This window comes from Primulina huaijiensis, chromosome 11, assembly GCF_012295235.1.
Source record: "Primulina huaijiensis isolate GDHJ02 chromosome 11, ASM1229523v2, whole genome shotgun sequence".
NCBI lineage: Eukaryota > Viridiplantae > Streptophyta > Magnoliopsida > Lamiales > Gesneriaceae > Primulina > Primulina huaijiensis.
The window spans coordinates 4,827,299-4,844,131 of record NC_133316.1 but is presented as its reverse complement, the minus strand read 5'-3'; positions in this window follow the sequence as shown (position 1 = coordinate 4,844,131).

The window sequence follows — 16,833 nt, the reverse complement described above, 5'->3', positions numbered from 1 at the left end:
CAAACTGAACTGGAATCTTGCAGATCATTTGTATAATTCAAAGTCTTCTAGTGTGAGTCTTCCAAAAAGAAGAAGGGGTGACATAAGGGCTTGAGTCTCTGAACATCCAGAAACATACATGTGCATTTTTTCCACATTCGGTTTACCTTTCAATTCATTAGCCAACCTTGTCGATGATTTGTTCTAATATGTCCGTTTGGTTTCTTTCCGCACTTATTTGTTAGAAAAATAACATCGACACTCAAGAATATATATAATTTAATTGCCAACTCAGCTAAATTAACTAGAATAAAAAAATTTGTATCAAGTGTTTATTCAACCTCCTTCTAAACATTTCAGCCGATTCTACAATTGGTATCAGAGCAGGCTTATTCTCGACTCTGAACATTTATCTTCAAATGATTTCATTCAGCAAAATTTCGATGTTCACTAAGGAAGATTTTGATGACTGGAAAATAAGAATGCATGCTCATTTAGTCGCTCAAGACGATAATATGTGGTTTGTCATCACAGATGGACCAATGAGGATACTAAAAGCAAATAGAACTATGGACATCACTGAAGGTGCTCCTCAAATGCTGAAAAAACCAAGGAACGAATGGACAAATGATGATAAGAAGAAAAAAAATCTTAAAAATGTGACTAAAGATATTCTTTAGAAAACTCTTGACAAAACACATTCAATAAAATGAAAATGTGCAAAACTGTAGAAGAGATCTGGGAAAATTGATTCAGCTATGTGAAAATAATGAGCATACCAAAGAAAACAAGCTCTCAGTGGCCATACATAAGTTTGATAATATTAAAATGAAACTTGGAGAATCTATTACTGATTTTGATAAAAGAGTTAATGGAATCATAATAGAACTCAATGTATTTGGAAAAATATTCAACAACTGAGAAGTAATCCTGAAGGTGATGAGAGAGATTCCAAAATAATGAGATGTCAAGACGATACCCATGCGTGAATCTAAAGATTTGAGTAAAATGGAGGTCTGTGAATTATTTGTAGACTTAAAAGCTTATGAATTTGAATTGCAAATAAGGGAAGATGATCAATCTACCTCTCAGCTGATTAAGGCTCTAACTGTTGTGAAACTGGAACCATCAGTTTCGAATAAGAAATCAACTAAAAAATTAAGCATGGTTATGTCACTGTTTGTAAAGAAATTTTGGAAGTGTCTAAGAAAAATCAAGGAAACTTTCAAAACTCCAACCAAAGCTTCGCAACCGAAGATCCTATCGAAGAGGGAGTCAACTGATGACTCCAATGCATGTTTTAATCGTGGCAAGACTGGCCAATTCATAGCAGATTGCCCTAAACTTAGAAGGGATGATAAAAGGATATCTGAAAAGGGTAATAGATCTTTTGACAAAAGGAGATCCAAGGATGAAAAGAAATTCTCTAAGAAGAAGCATGACCAAAAAGTGCCGGTAGCCGAAGAAAACAAGTCAAAATAGGCTGACTCAGACTCTGGGTCATCTGAATCAGAAGATTCAAGTAGCTCCAGTGATTATGAAGAAGTGAAATACTTAATGGCCAATGATGCTGAGCTAGAATCTACCAGTAAACATGTATTTGACTTTAGCTCGACCGATTTATCACGAGAAGATCTTATCAATGCACTTTATGACATGGTAAATGAGTACAAATTCTTTCTCAATCATTTGAAGAAATTAAAGCAAAGTAAATTGAACCATTAGACAACAAGACTGAAACTGACTCGGAACAGTTTAGTGAAATGTTAAGTCTAAAGGGAGAAATTGCTAAACTAAAAATTGAGAATAAAAGAATACATAATGAGAACCAGAAGTTTAGATATGAGAATAAAGAACTGATTGAGCTAGTTTCATCTTGAAATAAGTTTTCAGTTACCTTAACTAAAATGCAAAAGTTACATAAACCTATTTAAGATAAAACTGATCTCAGTTTCAGCAACAATGATAGCATTCTCGAGACAAGTACTCAACCAAAACTAGATATGTGCAAAGAGAAATATATCCATTTTATAAGATCCAGTTGGTATATGAACATCAAGAATATATCCTCAAGTTGAAAAACCTGTTGAAAATTTGAGTAAAGGAAGAAAATTTGTTGTTGGGTACGAGTCTAAGAGTTTCAATACTAAGACAAAGTGGAAGCCTAGCCAAACCAGCATAACTCAATGAAACACAAGTCTAATCAATACTTTAAAAGAAAGTCTGTTAATAAAAGATATATGCTGGTCAATGAAGTTGGAAAGGGTAAACAACATGTGGTTTCTACTGCACACACAACACATCACATACATGCATACTCACAACCTACTTGGAACACAACAAGTGGTCGGTTACTTAAACTAATCAAGGTTTGTGTTCCAAAAAGACTAATCTCGTCTGGACCCGAGAAATTATGGGTACAAGAGTTATTCGTAATTTGTGATTACAGGGCAGGATAACTGAACATATCAAGAAGTCAGTTTGGTACTTGGACAATAGATGTTCAAGGCACATGACTAGTGAAGCTAACTGCTATCAAAACTGACTCAATTTACTGAACCCAAGATCATATTTGGAGATACTTCTCAAGGTAAAATGTGGGTAAGGGTAGTTTATTCATGATAACATTATAATTAAAGGCGTATTGATTTTTGAAAATCTTAAGTATAATTTAATCAGCATAAGTCAGTTGTGAGATATTTTTTTGATGCATTATAATGACAGGTTACATGTGTGGCAACACATAAAAAATTATTTGGACCACACAACCGAGTGAACCAGTATACTTCATGGCTTCTAACTTATCAAGGAACAGGTTGTGGCATAAAAAGTTAAATCATTTAAATTTCAAAGCCATTACAAATCTCAGAAAGAATGACTTGGTTACTGGTTAGCACAAAATTGAATTCTCTAAGGAGAAAGTCTGTTTAGCGTGTCAGTTTAGAAAGCAAGTTAGGTTATCTTTTAAAAACAAATTGTGTAACTCATCAACCCAAAGCTTAGAACTATTGCACATTGACCTGTTTGGTCCCATTACAATCATGAGCATATGAGGAATGAAACATACTCTAATTATTATTGATGATTTCTCAAGACCTTAAAATCAAAAGACATAATTGCTACTCAGCGGATCAAAGTTTTCAAAAGACTTTTAAATGAAAAATCAAAAGGGATTGAAAAAATCAGGTCTAATAGTGGAATTGAATTCGTCAACCAAACGTTTTCGCTATTTTTACAAAATCATGGAATCAGACATGAGTTTTCAGCAACTAGAATACCTCAGCGAAATGGAGTTGTTGAGAGAAATAATAGAACCCTTAAAAGGCTACTAGAACAATGCTTGTTGATTCTGGAGTTTCTCGGAAATTTTGTGCTGAATCAATAAACACTACATGCTATACTCAGAACATATCAATAAATAACAAGAAACAAAACATGACACCATATGAGATCTGGCATGGCAAGCAACATGTGATATCATATTTCAAAATTTTATTTTGCAAATATTTTATCCACAACAATGGTAAAAATCATCTGCCTGCCTTTAATGCTAAGTCAGATGATGATATATTTTTTTGTACTCTTAAGTCAGTAAAGCTTATCGTGCATTCAACAAAGGAACTCTAAATGTTGAAGAATCTGTGCATATTGTATTTGATGAAACAGTGACGACTGACCAGTCATTTGATCCAACCAAACTGATCAACCGATTTGAAAAAATCAATCTGGAGAATGAAAGTGGAGATGAAATCTACAAAAGAACACTTCAATCTCCAGAACCTAAGATGTTTGACGAACCAATTAGACAGAATGACGCTTTAGTTGACCCGTTTGTTGACACACAAAGAATGATGAGATCCCAACTGACGCCAACCAAACTGATGTCAACTCAAGTGAGCAAAACCCAACTGAAATCAACTGAAATGATTCAGTTCCACCCAACCACATCGATGAACCTTACTACAGATGAAACAAGAGCCATCCACCTGGATTGGTAATAGGTAACCCAACTGGCCCTATTAGAACCACATGGTAGATGATCAATCAACTATTACATGCCATATTTATTTATAATATTGAACCTAAAAAGATTGATGAAGCCTTAACTGGCAGTAGATGGATTGATGATATGCAAGAAGATCTCAATCAGTTTACTAGAAATCATGTCTGGGACTTAGGTCTAAGACCCTCTCATCAATCAGTTATACGTACATGATGGGTTTACAGGAACATGCTAAATGAAGATGGAACCATACATAATAAGGAACAATGTAAGACTAATTCAAAGATTTAGGCAAGAAGAATGAAACGATTATGATGAAACATATGCACCAGTAGCTAGACTGGAAGTCATCCACATATTTCTTGCTTATGCCTCTAACAAAAATTTCAAAGTCTATCAGATGGATGTAAAGAATGAATTTTTGAACGGACACCTACAGGAAGAATTCTATGTCGAACAACCATCAAGTTTTATCAAACATTTATTTCTTAATTATGTTTATCACATAAACAAAGCTTTATGTGGATTAAAGTAGGCTCCAAGAGCTCGGTATGAAACATTATCTAAATTTTTAATTGAACATGATTTTGTTATAGTAATTGTTGATAAGACTCTATTTAAATTTACCAAAAGAGAGCATACTTTATTGGTACAAATTTATGTTGATGATATTATTTTTTGGTCAACTAAACCCAAACAATGTGAAAAGTTTGCTAAATTAATGCTGAACAAGTTTGAGATGAGTATGATGGGTGAACTGACATTCTTTCTTAGTCTGAAATTGAAACAATTGGATAATGTTACTTGCATAAATCAAACCAAGTATACAAAGGAAGTGCTCATGAAATTTGGCATAAAAACATGTTCCGCATTAGCAACCCCGATGAGTTAATAAGTTAAACTAGACAAATATGAAGGAAAAATATCAGTTAAGGTTACCATGTATCGAGGATTAACATGTTCTTTATTATATCTAACTACCAATCAACCTGATATTGTATTTGTTTTATGTATGTGTACTCGATTTCAGTCTAATCCTAAACAATATCATTATTTAGGTGCCAATCACATTCTTAAATATAAAAAAGTCACACAAAATGTGGGCCTCTAGTATGTGAAAAAATCTTCCTTCAATTTAGTTGGATATTCAGATGCTGATTATGCAGGATGTAAGCTTGATCGAAAAAATACTACTGAATCATGTCAGTTCCTAGGAGATAGACTGATCTCATAGTTCAACAAGAAGCAGAATTACATTGCAACATCTACAACTGAAGCAAAATACTTAGTTGCAGGAAGTTGTTGTGCTCAACTACTCTGGATTCAACAACAACTGAGAGACTATGAGATCATTGCGCAAGAGTCATCAATCTTTTGTGACAATACAAGCACCCTAACAATCACCTACAATCCAATTCTACACCCCATGACCAAACATATTGATGTCAAACATCATTTCATCAAAGATCATGTGTTGAAAAATGTGAGACCCCATGATCTGTGATATATATTGTGGTTGTTTCAGACTGAGCTTTGCTCACCCCAGAGGGGGCTGTTGTTGTCTTTGTATGTTGACAATGACAGGTACTTCAAGTTATCAGGAGACCGGAAATGGTACTTCTAGAGGGAGTCATGGTTGATTTGAGGTTTCGTGGTCTTTCTCAGTATATATGTATATGTATCTATATACCGGGGTATGTCCCGAGGATATGAGTTTGATTGTATGTAGTTGTTTTGGATTACGTGTGGGCTTGTTTTATATTGTGACGTGTTGAGACGAGACTATATTATATATTATTTTAAGTATTATAATTACAATTGACACGTTTTGGGCTCATTGTAAAGAAAAATTGATAGGATCAAGTACTTGAATAAGGAGTGTTTAGAAGCGGGGGTTGAATAAACACTCACAACTTTTAGATCTTTTTCGGAAGATGAGTTCAGTTTAGTGATAAACTAATACTATAAATCTTGTCATCCTATATCAATCAGTTAACAATAAAGTGCAGAATAAAAATAATTGATAGATAGAATAAAAACTGAAATAAGAACACTTGATTTTATGGATGTTCGGAGATTTCAAACACTCCTACGTCACCCCTTCTATCACGAGGATATGATATTCACTGAAAGACTTTGATCGATACAATAGTTTGTAAAGACCCACTTCAGTTTGGACTTAACATTGCCAAAACTGAAACTCTTAGTTTACAAAATGCTTCACAGTATGCAACTGAATTTAGCACAGCTGATCTCTTACAAGATCGATTTTTACAAGTATGACACTGTGCTATAAAGCTTGAATGAGTAGCCTTGATTGCTACGAATATATACAATGAGCGTGAGCTTTTATTTCAGCAGAGTAACAATGTATTTTTGAGAAATATTCCCTCTGCAGATTTAGCATCAAAAGCTCTTAAATAATTTTTGCCATTATCAAGAATAAAACATCTGCAGTCAAATATTTTGAAATATGAAACCACACTTTTTCGTCACTGCCTGATCTCATATGGTGTTTTCAAATGATTCTTATTAATCATTGATCTTTTCTGAGTATAACATACAGTGTTCACTGCTTCTGCCCAAAATCTTTGAGAAATACCAGAATCAGCAAGCATTGTTCTAGCAGCTTCTTTAAGGGTCCGATTTCTTCTCTCAGCTACACCATTTTGCTGAGGAGTTCTACCTGCTGAGAGCTCATGCTTGATCCCAGTATTTTCTAAAAACGTTGAAAGATCTTGATTGATGAATTCAGTTCCTCGATCAAACCTTATTCGATCAATCCCAACTGATTTTTCATTTAATAATCTTTTAAAGAGTTTAACCAGTTGTACAACAGTTTGATCTTTTGATTTGAGAAATATGACCCAAGTAAATCTTGAAAAATCATCAACAACAACTAAGGTGTATTTCATTCTCCTTAAACTCATGACTGGTATTGGAACAAAAAGATCCATATGTAACAGTTCTAAGCATCGGGAGGATGATTTACGACCTCTGTTTTTGCATGAAGATCTTACTTGCTTACCAAACTGACATGCTGAACAAATTTTCTCTTTTGAAAAATCTATTTTGGGCAAACCAGTTACAAGATCATGATTACTCAGATAGGCAATAGATTTAAAATTTAGGTTGTTCAGCCTCTTATGCCACAACCAGTTTTTAGAAGATTTGGAAGCTATAAAGCAACCTGGTGCATAAGGTTGATCAGTCCAACTGACTTTGTACGTATTTTCACAACGATTTCCAGTTAGAATGACCTCATCAGTTGAGTCTCTAACTGAACAAGTGTGTTTGTCAAACTGTACTGAGAAATTTTGTCGCATAACTGACTGATGCTAATCAAGTTATACTTCAAATTCTCAATTAATAAGACATCTTTGACAGTAAAGTTACCATAGATAAGCTTATCTTTACCCACAGTTTTACCTTTGGAGTTGTCACCAAAAATGATGTTTGGTCCTGTGTATTTGACCAGTTGAGATAGCAAATGTAACGTACCGTACTTTTAAACTACTTAAAATTTGCGGAAAAATTAAAAAAATTTCTTAAACAAGTCGTGAACCTTCAAAATTCGATAAAATAAACTGTACGTCTCAAAAGTGGTTGCAACGAAAGATCTTAAAATAAAGTTTGCCAAAAGTATCTGATTAAAATCTCGTAACCAGTAAAATAAAATCACATTCAATTTCAAAATAGAGAGTACATACGTGGAACTTGAACTTGCAATTAAACTTGAACATACATACATAACATAGGCGTGCCATAACGTGAAAACTTTTCGTAAACATGCTTGCATACTAGTACATACATAACTTTATCATTTTGCGTAGAGGCATGTTTCAAAGCAAGTGACCCATGACATAAATCGCCTGATCAGGCTAAACCACAGTACTTGGCTGACAGGGAAGATCCACTGCCACATACATGAGATCCCCGTTCATGCTTTAACGCTTTCCAATCCTGATCTAAACCCGTTCATGCTTTAACGGGGTGGATTGGTCCCTGGTCATGCTTTACCGCTTTCCAATCCCATACATATTTGGTCACAAGACATTTAGCATACCTCAAAAACTTTAAGTATTTTCTTTGCACGTCAAACATACTTACTTGGCGTTGAGGGATTCGTTGGATCTCGCTTGGGGCCACTGCTGCACATACTAACAAGATTTCACGCACTTAATTTCCATACTTAGACATAATAATCGTGCTCACCACCCTAAATGACAATTTTCTTGTGACATTCTAAATCGGTCGGGACTTGACCTCATTTAATCATTGTACTAAGCCATGACATCAATCCCCGAAACAAATCCTAAAATGATGTGTGAACATTTCTCAAAACATAGAAGACATGAACCTAAAAAAATGAAATAAAAAGTATGGACGAGTGCCTAGGTGCTGGATAGTGCTGCGCTGCGGCACTGCCTAGCGCCTAGGCGCTAGGCACTAGCGCTGCGGCTCTAGCAATGCCGCAGGCCTAGCGCTGCGGCGCCAATGCGCAGAACGGGCGCTGCGGCGCTCCATGGCGAGCGCTGCGGTGCTAATCCTGCGCACAACCAACCCAAAATAACACATTTTGATGCAATTTTAAAAGTCTCGCACAAACGACTCGAACCGATGCAACGAGACTCAACTTAGGATGCTATGACAAGGATTCCACTCAAACATATGTCCCCAAAACAACGACTCACAACAACTACACAACATAACCCATAAACATGAATTTTGACACCAAAATACTTCCTACGACTTCTAATACAACCAAGTGCTTATCGACCAGAGACGAAGCACCAAACATCAACCCCACATCATACTCACGATACTTAAACGCAGCAGCAGTCACCCAACGTTCCCAACGAAGCCTGCAACAAATGAACTTCAAGAATACGTCAATAACATAATTTTCAGAAAATGCAGTTTGAGCAGTCCCACAAAAACGGTCATAACTCACTCATTTTTTATCCAAATATTTCGAATTTTATATCAAATATAAGGTATCAAAAAGTTATACATTTCATGTGTTGAAAGTTTTCTCAAAATCTTGACCGAAAAATCGCAGTAATTCAAAATACAGTGAAAAGCGAAATTCCAGATCTAAAAATTGTTTCAAAACTGATCCAACGAATTTTCCGCTCAAACTTGCATATCATACATGGATTTTTACGCACAATAAACAATACAACGCATAATATGACAAGATCGATGCATAAATGAAAGAATATACATGCCTTTTGATAATTAAAAGTACCGAAACGACGATACCGACCCGGGGAAATATGCGAGGTTGATCCGGGACAAACGTGGCACTATTTTCTTGCAACGAAAATGACGAAAGCTCGCTGGAAATAATCAGAGGAAGGGGGCGGCTGCAAGAACTCTTAGAACCCTAGATTTATTTTTAAAAATATCAAATGAATGGATGAAAAATGTGTGTGTATATATTAACGTGTATGTGTGTGTGTAAGTGTGTGTGCGTGTGTTTTTTGTAATTAGGGGATAAAATTGCTTAATTAACTAATTAGCAAATAATTAAAAATGCCAACCCATTTTTATCTTAATAAAATCCCTTAATAAAAGAAAATGAAATGCACACTTGTTATTTAAAAGTTTTAAAATTCTAAAATTCACCTAATAATTAAATTAGCTTTAAAATGCTAAAAACTTAATAAATTAGTTAAAATGCCCCATCCTTACCTTAAAATAAAATACCATCTTTTAAAATTGCCAAAATCGTCGCCGGTCTCTTCTCCTTGATCCCGCATCGAATAATCGCCTGAAACATGAAACTCGAAAAACATTTTTAATGTGCAACACATAAACATGAATAATTTAAAACAATACAATTTGAATAAATAATGCATCATTAAAATAATTTTTAAATTTAAATAATGACTTAACCATTAAATAAATGCATGGAATTTACGTGTACTGATTTTGAGCTCTACAGCAAACTTGCATCTCCTGTCATATGCCGTAAGCAGCCACTGTCTACATACCAGGCGGATTCCTTGTTTGTACCTGTCACCTGTTCACTTGCTGACTCTAGTTCAGCATCATCTGTCATTAAGCACTTAACTTCTTCTTCATCATCACTTGAGCTGTATGAAGTTTCATGTTCTGACTCCTCACTGTCAGTTTCCGCCCACTTAGATTTGCTCTCCTCAGCTAGAAATACTTCATGTTTCTTCTTAAACGACTTCTTGTCATCCTTGGTTTTCTACTTTTATGTTCATAGGGCTTCTTTTCTCTTTCAGCTGAGCCTCGACTGTCCTTCTTTGGTTTGGTATAGTCAGCAATGAAGTGACCAGTTTCGCCACAATTGTAGCAAGTATAAGGTTCTTCTTTGGAGTAGTTTTTCTGATATTGTTTCTGGAAATTTCCTTGATTTCTTCTCATTAATTTTCCAAACTTTCTGACAAATATTGACATCGCGTCATTGCTTAGCTGATCAACAGATTTGTCAACTGAACCAGTTAGTTCCAGTCTGACAGCAGTTAAAGCAGTTGTGGCTGCTGGTGTAGAAGGTTCCCTTTATCTGGTTTGTAGTTCAAACTCATAGACCTTCAGAGCAGCAAACAAGTCATGAAGCTCAACCTTGTTCAGGTCCTTTGACTCCCTCATTGCCATGGTCTTGACATCCCATTCTTTGGGAAGACCTCTGACAACTTTCAGTGCTACCTCTTTATTGGAATACACTTTTCCAAGTGAATTTAGATCATTGATAATGCCATTGACTCTTTCATCATATTCATGCATGGATTCACCAACCTTCATTTTGATGTTGTCGAATTTCTGAACAGCAACTGACAACTTGTTTTCTTTGGTTTGCTCATTTCCTTCACAAAGCTGGATCAGTTTTCCCAAATTTCCTTTGCAGTTTTACACATTATGATTTTGCTGATGGTGACTTTATCCAGCGTTTTGTATAAGATATCCTTCGCCACATTGTCTAGATTGGCTTTCTTTTTATCTTCAGCTGTCCATTCTTCTCTTGGTTTCTCTACACGATGTGGTGCCCCATCAGATATGGCTACAACTGTGTTGGCTTTTAAGATCTTCATGGGTCCATCGGTAATGACGTACAACATATCATCGTCCTGTGCAGCTAGATGAGCTTGCATTCTAATTTTCCAATCATCAAAATCTTCTCTGGAAAACATTGGGATTTTATTGAATGAAGACATAGTTATCAGTTTTGTGGATAAAGTATTCTGAGACAAGATTTAACCGCTCTGATACCACTTGATAGGATCAAGTACTTGGATAACGAGTGTTTAGAAAGGAGGTTGAATAAACACTCACAACTTTTAGATCTTTTTCGAAAGACGAGTTCAGTTTAGTGATAAACTGATACTAGAAATCTTGTCAGTCAATATCAATCAGTTAACAATAAAGTGCGGAATAAAACTAATTGATAGATAGAATAAAAACTGAAATAAGAACACTTGATTTTATGGATGTTCGGAGATTTCAAACACTCCTATGTGACCCCTTCTATCACGAGGATAAGATATTCACTAGAAGACTTTGATCGATACAACAGTTTGTAAAGACCCACTTCAGTTTGGACTTAACACTACCAAAACTGAAACTCTTAGTTTACAAAATGCTTCACAGTATGCAACTGAATTTAGCATAGCTGATCTCTTACAAGATCGATTTTTACAAGTATGACATTGTGCTATAAAGCTCAAATGAGTAGCCTTGATTGCTACGAATATATACAATGAGCGTGAGCTTTTATTTCAGCAGAGTAACAGCGTATTTTTCAGAGATTTGACGAGTTTAGATATTCAGAACTTTTTGTGTTATCGTATGTCTCAGCTGCTCTTCTCTGCTATTTATAGGCTTCTCTTCAACGGTAACATTTGATAGATTTTGAATCTTTTTATCCGTTATTTTGTCATGTCAACATTTTTCTCATATTCGTACACTGCAATTGAATTGCGGCGTTCCCACTATATGTTGCAGTCTGCTTTTGTACTATTGTTGGTTGAACATCCTTTTCTTGATATGTACAGCTGAAGGATCAGCTGATAAGCAATAGCCGATAAGCTCATAACTGAATGTAGCAACTGATCAGTTTTCAACTGATTAGTTGTCTAACTGATCAGTCAGTTGTTTGTGACGTCCAGTTCAGCTGTTTTTAGATTGCCCTAGATAAAACTGAAATTGGACTTCTTGATCAGTTACGATCAGTTGATTTAATCGATTAGTCTTACGGTTGGTCAAACATAGAGATTAAGTTTCCAACAAAAATGTTTACTCGTTTTCCGCTGAAATTAATTAAACCTAATCAGATTGTGTTGTAATACCGATTAGGAGTTAAGGGCCCCACAAAAATGACATAAGGCTGGAATAAGTCTCAACTGAACAAGCAGCAGCAGATATATTCACCAAACCACTTCCTAAGACTGAGTTTTCTTTCTTTAGAAATGTTTTAGGACTCTTTGGTTTATCTTAATATCTTATTTAGGGGGAATTTTGAGTTTTCAGAAAGTCAACTGATAAAAATGAAGTCAGTTACCCTTAAGATCAACTGAATGCCAGTTTAGCATCTCAACTAAATTGAGACAATGTGCTATCAGAATAACTGATCTTATCATCTGGTCGACTGAATTCTTAACTCAGTTTAAGTTCCTCATCAATATCTGTTAACTTTTGACCAATCTATTTCTAGGATTAATAGTTACTAATTCAAATTTTTTTTTGTCACGTGTCAAAAGGAATTTTAAAAAGTCACAATATATATGTTCAGTCTAGACTCTTTAAATTATTTATACTTAGCATATTTCTGCAAATCATTCTGTAACTTCTCATATTTATACTTTCAATAGTTTTTGTGATTTTCAAAACACGTTCAATATCTCAAATATTTATAAAATGGCAGCAATCGTAACACCCGCTTTGATGGATCGGGTCTCACACCTGCGAAAGTGCTTCAAACACAATATTCTCAATGGGCTTCAATAGCTCGTGTTTTAATAATGTAAACACCGATGAATTAAATATAGTTTGGCATTAAACCAAGCAGAAAATACTCGAAGTAATCATTCGTTAAGAAAGCTGACTAATTTGAAGCCTTTTAACTTGTGTGAACATAATAATTGAAAATAAGGAGGATCAATTCGAGCTTGTAGCAGTTCAATTATGGAAAGAACTGAACTGATCAAATCAGTTTTAAAACAATAGTTAAACAGTTAAAAACACAAGATATCTTTATGGATGTTCGTAGACTTCAAATGCTCCTACGTCACCCCTTCTACTACCTTGGGTAGAATTCATTAGAAAGCTTTGATTTATACAAAACCTTGTACAAACCCACTCAACTTAGAACTTACACTACTGACTAACTGAACTCGTAGTCTAGACTAAAGGAAACACTTTCCACCCAACACTTGTTTAACGTCTATGTGTCAAAGGCTACATACACAAGTTTTACGTCTTTTGTGCAAGACTAGTACGCTCTATTTTCTGTATATGTGAGTTATGGTGAGTGTGTGTGTGTGTGTGAGAGAATTGATATATAAATACAACACGAAAATGTTCTCACACACTGAGAGAAGAATGCTTCTAAACTAAGCTGATAACACTTTGAAGTGTTCCCTCTGATCTGGGCTGATTACTTCTTGTAAGCTGATGTGCATTATGCGTGCCCTTCTTCTTCTCTCTTACGTTTTTCTCACACTCATCTCTCTCTTTTCTTGATGGTGTTGATCTTGTATTTAAAGAGTCAATGTGACCGTACACCAAGACTCATAAAATATATTCGTTGCAATTTGAATTCGTTCCTCGAAATGTGTCTGTACTTTCCGACAGCCATTCTAGAACGTTTTGGTTTTACGCTCTGCAGTAACGTCCATTATTGTCCTTTGACTGCACAAAATCTTTTCCTCAATGCACACAGCTGGATTCCATTAGAATAAGCTTGTCGTGTTCTGCGAACTGATTGATTCCTAACTGATGTTCTGAACTGGTTAGTTGAACTGATCTTGAACTGATTTGATGAAATCAGTTGACTAGTCAACTGAACTGATTTCACTGCTTCAGTTGAACTGGTCAGCTGGGCTCTTCATTAGTTGGGCTCTTCATCAGCTGACGGGGCTTCTGAAGCTCTTCTACTGAACTACCTATCAGCTGGTCAATCAGTTGAACTCGTTCAATTTGAACAATCAGTTGGCGCTTTCAGTTTGTGTCTCGATAGCTTCAGTTTTTGGCTCGGTAACTGATCAGTTCGAATTCTTATCAGTTTCAGCTTCTGTGCACTTAAGTAAATTTCTTAGAAACAAAATATCAAGTTTTATTAACATCAAAACCAAGATTGCGAACATGAAATGTTCCAACACTCTTATATCATGAATGATCTTGCAGTCGATTTCAATTCTATCTATGCCATGGGAGATGCTTCATTTACAGAAGTTTTCAAGGCCTTTGAGTCATCTGGACTCAAATATTTTTTGGGCTCTTCATTGGGAATATATATTCTTGAGCAGCTAAATATCTATGAAAAAGGGAAATTGAGTAGTGATGAGAAGCTATTATTCATTATCGGAGGAAATGAAATCCTCTTCGACGAGGGTTTCTTCGCAAAGATCTTTAGTTGCCCTCTGATGGTTTGACCAACCTCTATTCCATTGAGGCTATAAACATCGAAGAAATGCTGACTTTCTTCTCTGCATCTAAGAAAGCAATCAAGACCTCTGCCCTTAAAAAGAAATGAAGCTGAAATATCAAATATTGTGTGATATTGTTAAAGTTGTTATTGTCTAAAGCAGGATCTTTCGCTGCAGTTACATTGGAAAAATTTCAAGTTATGACTGCAATAATAAAAGGAATTATGGTGAACTAGTACTCCATTATATTCAACATTTTGAAGGCCATGGTTCAGTTTACCAAACAGTCATCTGGCTTGGCAATTCCTCTAAGTCATCTACTTGAAGAAACATGCGTTCTTTTAAGTGAATCGTAAACTCTACACAAGACTAGACTGTTGGATGCATCATTAATCTTCACTCTGCGACTCGAAGATCTCACTGCCAAATTGTCTTCAAGTCAACTTATAGAAGTCAAAAAGGAGTTCAAGACACCTTTCAAGACTAGTGTCACCAAAGACAAAATTGGTCAGTCTAAGACTTTCAAGCCCAAGCCTAAGAGGAAGTTGATCATAAATCACAGTGATATTGAAGCTACACGTCCTCCACTAGTCAAGAAAGTCAGAATCACCAAAACCAAATCAATCTCAATGCCAAATCAAACTGGCAGCATTATATGCTAAGAGGCAGGAGATCATAGCTCAGAAAACTAATTTATCATCGCCCAAAACTGATTTCAATGCAGCTACTAATGAGACAACTAACAAGAGAGTTTCTGCTGAGCCCATTGAAAAGCTAACCATGGTTGTAATAGATGCCCCTCTTCAGTCAGTTGCTCCACCTACCATTCTACCATCAGCTAGACCCAAAGGTATAATAATCAGGGATCCTATTGAATATACAAGATTTGGCCTAGCCTCCTCGTACACTTCTAAAGTGCCAAAAGGAAAAGGCAAAGAAAAGATGAAAGAAGATGAGCAGTTTATATCCATGTCCGCCATACAAACTCAGATCAACATCTTGATGGACGAAGTAAATAAATTTGCTGAGACCAAAACTGAATTCTATGATGAATGATGTCAGTTTTGAACAGTCAACCTTGCAAGGAAACTGAAGAATAAAAAGACGCTAAAGAAATTTATTGCTCTTGAGAAAATGATAATAAAAACTGTAAAGCTGTGTAATTAACCCATGCATTGGAAAAGAGGGACTACTTCTTCAATCTCATGCGTATTAAGAAACTAACTCTGATATGTCAGGAGATGAACAAGAATTATGATCTAACATGTCCAACAACCCAAGATAATAGAGTTACATTCACACAGTTGGATGTAGATTTTAGCTCACTTCAAATGCAAATCAAGTTATGAGAAATGGACCAACAATTTTTCATTCTAGTTGATACAAAGATTAATAAATTAACCAAAAAAGAGACTAAACTGACTCAAAATCAACAAACGGAAATCCAGAATCCATCAATTCCTTCATCCAGCTCAACTAAGAATCATGCTGCCTCAACTGAAGGGTCACTCAGTTTAACCTCATATGTACATTTTCCAAGTGAACTTGTTGAGGAGGCACCACTGATTGATGCCGATCAAATTGTAATAACAGTGGCTAATAGCATTACAAAAATTGAAAGATATTAGGCTAAAGTGATGATAACCAAAGAACAGCTCAAGTTATTGGAGTTATAATTCGAGAGACATTCTTTATAACTGAATCTTTAAAAAACCATCTTGCTCCGATTTCATCAATAATTGAAGACTCAGTTGCCACAGCAGATCAGATGGAATCTCAAGCGACTAAAATTGAAGATGATCAGGCAGATGAACCAGTTGACATTGCTGAGCCAAGCAACCAGTTAATCCATTATATTATCCAAAGCGCACGTCACTGTTCAATCACCGAAACTAGAGATAGGAGGTGACTTTCCAATGGACAACATCATTTCCAATCTGACTGGAATTAATGCTCTTCTATCTTAAGTCAAGATATGTCAAAAACTGACTGATATTAATATTGAAAATCTCAAAGACAAAGTGGTCAAGGATATGAAAATTTTATCCAAAGATGCTCACTCCATGTTCATCCAAATAGACTCCATGAGAAAAAAATTGTGCTTCAACGTCCCAACTATCTAGTTCTCATGATGCTCTTTCTTAGAATATGAACTTAGTTCACGACAACCTCACTTCAAATAATGACTCTGTTCACGCTCAGATTTCCTCAAAAATTGACACTATGTCAGCTTAG